Below are 6,035 nucleotides of genomic sequence, written 5' to 3' on the forward strand. Positions count from 1 at the left end.
TTGATAATCATAGTTGTAAATAAAACATTCAACAATGCTTTTAAAAACCCCAGAGCTGAGAGTCCAGCCTTGACACCCCCCATGTGTGCCCTGTAACACCAGTGACCTTGGGGGGCTGCGGTGGGGCAGAACATCAAAGAAACAATGAACTATATATGTATATATGTACATATGTATACACGTGTACATAGGTATACATAGGCATACATGTATACATATGCATATATGTATATGTGTATACATATATTTGTATATAATATACAAATATTAGTTATTTTTGTTTTATACATAAAATAAGGTACACTGTCAAATATGAAACGCAAAATATCCCAAAGTCATTACATATTACTGCCAAATTAATATTAAAATGGTAGGTAATACATCTAATCCAATTTTCAAAAATCTCAAACATCTTTTGAAAACATTATGTGGAAAATAGCATGATGCTTTTAAACTTTGGTAACTTTTAGGACCACGTCTTACAAAGACGTAATTATTTTGCAGTTTTTAGGGGTATAAATTTCATCAGCTAATCATGAGGATGCAAATTTTTATTTCAGATGACTTTTGAAAACTTGGGACAATGTCATGGCCTACTGTTTAAGGCATTTTGAGAAGAACAGTGGTTTTTGACCTGGGCACACTTTCTAACACATTCGTTCTCAACTGTTCTTATGCTGTTGGCCACCTTAACCCCATCAAAGAGGCTTTCTCAAGCCATGTCTCTCAGCTGATAAGCATCCCCTCAAGTTTCATAGTAACCACAATCTTTTCTTAAATTATTTGTTCCTGAAAATTGGAAAAGGCCATACACTTTGGAGTTCCCTATGCCAATTTTTGGGTGATTTTCTGTCTATTGTCATTCCATTGATAATCTTACATATTTTCTGGCTTTACATACCACTTATAGGCCAAGAAACCCCCAAACAGTGTCTCTAGCTCTGCTTTTTCCCCCAGACTCCTGAATGGAACATGAAATTATCTACTCTATGTCCCTACATTAGTGTCTAACATTCACCATTGGCATGCCTCAAATAAAATTGATGTAAACCACTGTCATCCTGTTCCAAATCAACTTTTTTACTCTAATTAATGATTATTTCACATCTAATAAAGTTGATTTACATAGTTATTAAAGAAAGATTGATTTTTTTCAACTTAGTAGTCAAGTGTATAAGGCCAAAGGAAAATTTTTAATTTCTTTGGCATGCGTAACATTTCTTTTTTTAAGATGTGAAATAATTATTAAGGTGGTTATTTGTAAATACTAAATTTGCTAGAGGTTTATTCCAATTCTTCAACCTCCATTTCCACTTCTTATTTTTAAAAGAAAGTTTCTCAGAATTTCATAAAATTCAGTGCCTTGCTTCAGGAACCCTTGGAATGTAACAAAATTCTACAGAAACTACCAATCCTGTTTTCTCTACAAGAAATGCTGGAGGGAATACTTCAGTTGAATAAAAGGAGGTAGACAGTAACTCAAAGCCATATAGAGCTATAAACACTTCTAGTCTATGTAAATAAATATATGGCAAAATATGAAAACATGTGTTTTTGAAATTTTGGTTTGTATTCTATTTTTCTTCAGAATTTAAAACAGAAATAAGTATAATTATATGTTAATATGTACACAATATATAATGTCCTAATGAGTGACAAAAATAATATGAAGTGGGAAAAAAACCTGGGAAAATGAGCTTTTATATGAAATGGAAGTTAAACTGATGTTGATTCAATGTAAATTGTTATAACTCTTTGAAGTTGTATGTCATCCAGACAGCAACTACAAAGATAATAACTGTAGAATATACTCAAGAGGAAATGAGAAGGGAATCCAAATGTCATTTAAAAAATTACACAATCTCACAAAATAGTAGTTATGATGGATATGAAGGACAAAAGCTATAGACATGGAGAAAAAAATTAAAAATGGCAAAAGTAACTCTTCCTGTCACTAATGACAGTCATGTGTCATGTAATGCCTGGGCTATCTTCTTGAGAAGGGCTTTGTTAGGTAACTTTGTCATTGTGCAGACAGCATAGTGTATAGATAATTCTCTCAAATCTTGTCATGATCTTATCAGTGATCTTTATGTCATATTCTAAATCCTTTGTTTTCATTTCAACATTCTTCATAGCATCTTCATCAGAAGTGAAATCCATTTCACCAAACCACTTTCTTTGTTCATCCGTAAAAAGCAACTTCTCATTTGTGAAAATTATGAGACTGCAACCACTCAGTAATAGTCAATCTTCAATTCTAATTCTAGTTCTCTTGCTATTTTCACCACATCTGCAATTACTTTCCCCACTGAAGTCCTGAATTCCTCAAAGTCATCCATCTATGAGGGCTGGAATCAACATCTTCCAAACTCCTATTCAAGTGTATATTTTGCCCTCCTTTCGTGAGTCATGAATGTTCTTAGTGGCATCTAGAATAGTGTATTAGGGTTCTCCAGAGGGACAGAACTAGTGGAATATATATATAAAGGGGAGTTTACTAAGTATGAACTCACATGATCACAAGGTCCCACAACAGGCCATCTGCAGGCTGAGGAGCAAAGAGAACCAGCCCGAGTTCCAAAACTGAAGAATTTGGAGTACGATGTTCAAGGGAAGGAAGCATCTAGCACAGGAAAAAGATATAGACTGTGAGGCTAGGCCAGTGTCTCCTTTCATATTTTTCTGCCTGCTTATATTCTAGCTATGCTGACAGCTGATTAGATTCTGCCCACCCAGATTAAGGGTGGGTCTGCCTTTTCTAGCCCACTGACTCAAATGTTAATCTCTTTTGGCCACATCCTCAGAAACACACCCAGGATCAACACTGTATTCTTCAATCCAATGAAGTTGGCACTCAGAATTAACCATCCCAAGTCTACCCTTTGTTAACTTGAACCCATACACATCTCCTGAGATCATACATAGGACTCAAATAAATACAATAATAAGGTCATAGTTACACCTAACATAATACAACTATCCTTCCTACAACCAGAAACGCACCAATCCCCACCCCAAATACTATTACATAAAGTAAACAATACTTAAATGCTGATGTGAAGTCAATAAATCTTATGTCACATGATAAAGAAGAAAGGAAATAAAATGAAGATTTTTTTTAGTAGAAGTATATACATGCACAAATATGGTTTTAACAAAAGGAGGAAATACTCATGACAATTACAGTCCTCTTTTCTGCAGCTGGTCACATGGTCATAGCCAGTATTGATGACTACCTTCTTCTACTACCCATTATGTATACCTTTGTATACCTGATATACAAGCACCTCAGCAGGTCATGTTTTTTTCCTGGTGGAGTGACCTAAACCTTCATTTTTGAAGGGTCTGGGTCACTTGTAGTCCTGCTGGATTGGGCTGTTGTAGTTTCCCATTGACCTTAATCACACAGCATGGTAATACTAAGCGACACCCTAATGCATACTCTTCCCTACCTCTGTTGTGAAGTAGTAGACTGATTTCATCTTGACAGCCTGGGTCAATCACCCCAGCCAACACTGTAACTCCCTTACCCTGTTGACTTAAAGGTAGGAGGAACCCAAAGTGTCCAGATCACTATCTTAACTTTCAGTTTAATGGAATTGTCATTGTGTCTCCTGGTGGCAGTGTTCTTCCCTCTGGAACTAAGATCTCTAGACCAGCAGAAAGTGATGTCATGGGAACAGGAAGCAAAAATTTTGTTAGTGGATAACTAGGGGTTATGCTGAGTGGTGCCACTTCCACTTCCACCCCTTGATTTCTGGACCGTGAATCCTGGCTATGAGAGAAACAGTACTAATATATTGGATGCTGATTCAGGGCATACACAGCCTTCTGGAGAACTTTGCCCCATCCCTGCAAAGCACTGTCACCAACTTTCTAATCATGCTTCTTCCAAGTCCCTGACCATCCAGCCAAAATATTGGCTACAGGCCATGAATCACTATATAATCACACATCTGGTCATTTCTCCTTCCATGCAAAGTGCACAACCAGGTGCACTGCTTGAAGTTCTGCCCACTGGGAGGATTTCCCTTCACTGCTGTCCTTCAGGGATGTCCTACAAAGGGGCTGTAGTGCTTCAGCTGTCCACTTTTGGGTGGCCCCTGTGTATCATGCAGAACCATCTGTGAATGACTTACAAAATATAGTAATTCTTGATCACTGGAAATGTTAAATCCTGGAAAATGTAGCATTCCTATGCATGATGTTAACATCATTTTCCAACACTTGTTGGCCGAAGATTCATTTGATGAATCCAATCTCTCCAAAATAGATGATTCTGATGATTCATACAATTCTGATGTTCTCTTTAGAAATAACTCCAAGAACAGTTTTTATATTTTTACATTGAAAATAAGTCAGATTTGCTTCAGCCTCAAAAAGTGTGTTTATATAAAATTAAATGAGCACTGGCAGTGAGCTTTTTTTTTTTAAACAGAAAAAGGGTTAAAAGGTGCTTCCTAAACATGAGTCTACAAAATAGCCACATTTAATTCACTGCTTAACCACTTTTAAATGTTAGTTTCCTGAGCCAAAATGAGGATTCAGTAGCAAACAATGAGGTAGTGGACTTCAGCTGCCCTCAGATAACAAGACCTATTTGTACATTTGGCTCCAGGGTGGTCTTCAACTATAGGAGATACTGGTTCATGGAGATATGAGAAGAAACATATCTACCCTCAATCGAGGATTCCTGAAGCAAGCCAGGACCTGGGGTAGGATTGATATCCTACAGATTGTCTCCAATTTGGAAAGCTTTGTCACAAATGGTATGTCTGTGATTATCAGGTATTAAGATCACCCACTCAGGACATGCTGGTTCTAGGTGTGTAGAGAAATAGAAACTGTCTTAGTCCATTCTGTTGCTATAAAGGAATACCTGAAGCTGAGTATTTATAAAGAAGAGGTTTATTGGCTCACAGTCTGATGGCTGTACAAGAAGCATAGCATTGGCATCTCTTAGTCCTTTGGTGAGGGCTTCAGGCTGCTTCCACTGATGGCAGAAAGGAAAGGAGAGCCAGCATGTTCTGAATTCACAGAGTGAGAGAGGAAAGCAAGAGAGGAAAGTAAGGTGCCAGGCTCTTTTTAACAAGTAGCTATGAAAAAAGTAATAAAGCCAGAATTCACTTGTTATTGCAGGGAGAGCACCAAGCCATTCATGAGAGATCTGCCCCCATGACCATAATGACTTCACTAGGCCCCACCTCCTACATTGAAAATTCAGCATATGGTTAGGAGGGTCAAATATGCCAACCATAGCATTCTGCCCCTGATCCATAACCTCATGTTCTTCTTACATGCAAAATGTAGCCATTTCATCCCAATAGTTCCCAAAAGTTGTGACTTGGTCTAGCACCAACTTAAAATTCCAAAGTATAAAAATTCATATCAGACTCAAGGCAACTTCCTGCCAGTTATGAGCCTATGAAGTCAAAAACAAGTTATTTACTTTCAAAGTACAACCATGTTATCCATTGCGGGTAAACATTCCTTTTTCAAAAGGGAAGTTAACCAAAAAAAGGCAGGGGAAACAGGACTCATGGAAATCAGAATTCCAGCAAAGCAGACATTAAAGCTTCAGGGTAATTTCTGTTGACTTTATGTCTTGTACAGCCTATGTGTCTAGATTCTTCTTGGCCTAAGTAGCATTCCTTCCTTCTGGCTGTGGGGCAGTGCCTTCTGTGAAATGGGAGTCTTATGACCTAGAGTCAAACAAGATAGGTCAGATAATTATTTTTATGGCCATAATTTACACAGACAGGTGGAGGGAAAGTTAGAGTAGCATCTTTAGTTTTTATGGCTGGCTTTGGGAAAAATGGATTCTGATTCCTATGACCTACACCTTGGGGAAGAAAGATTCTAGTTTCTGTAGCTAGTTTAGAGGAAAAGAGGATTGAGATATAAGAGGGTGAGAGAAGCTCAGAGAAAAACTTTTGCTTCTGAAGCCTTTATTTGGGGCATTGTTTGCTGAGTCCTGGCATTAATAGAATTGTATGTTGGTTCTCTTATTAATCTGCCTTTCATCAATTGAT

This window comes from Pongo pygmaeus, chromosome 8, assembly GCF_028885625.2.
Source record: "Pongo pygmaeus isolate AG05252 chromosome 8, NHGRI_mPonPyg2-v2.0_pri, whole genome shotgun sequence".
Taxonomy (NCBI): Eukaryota; Metazoa; Chordata; class Mammalia; order Primates; family Hominidae; genus Pongo; species Pongo pygmaeus.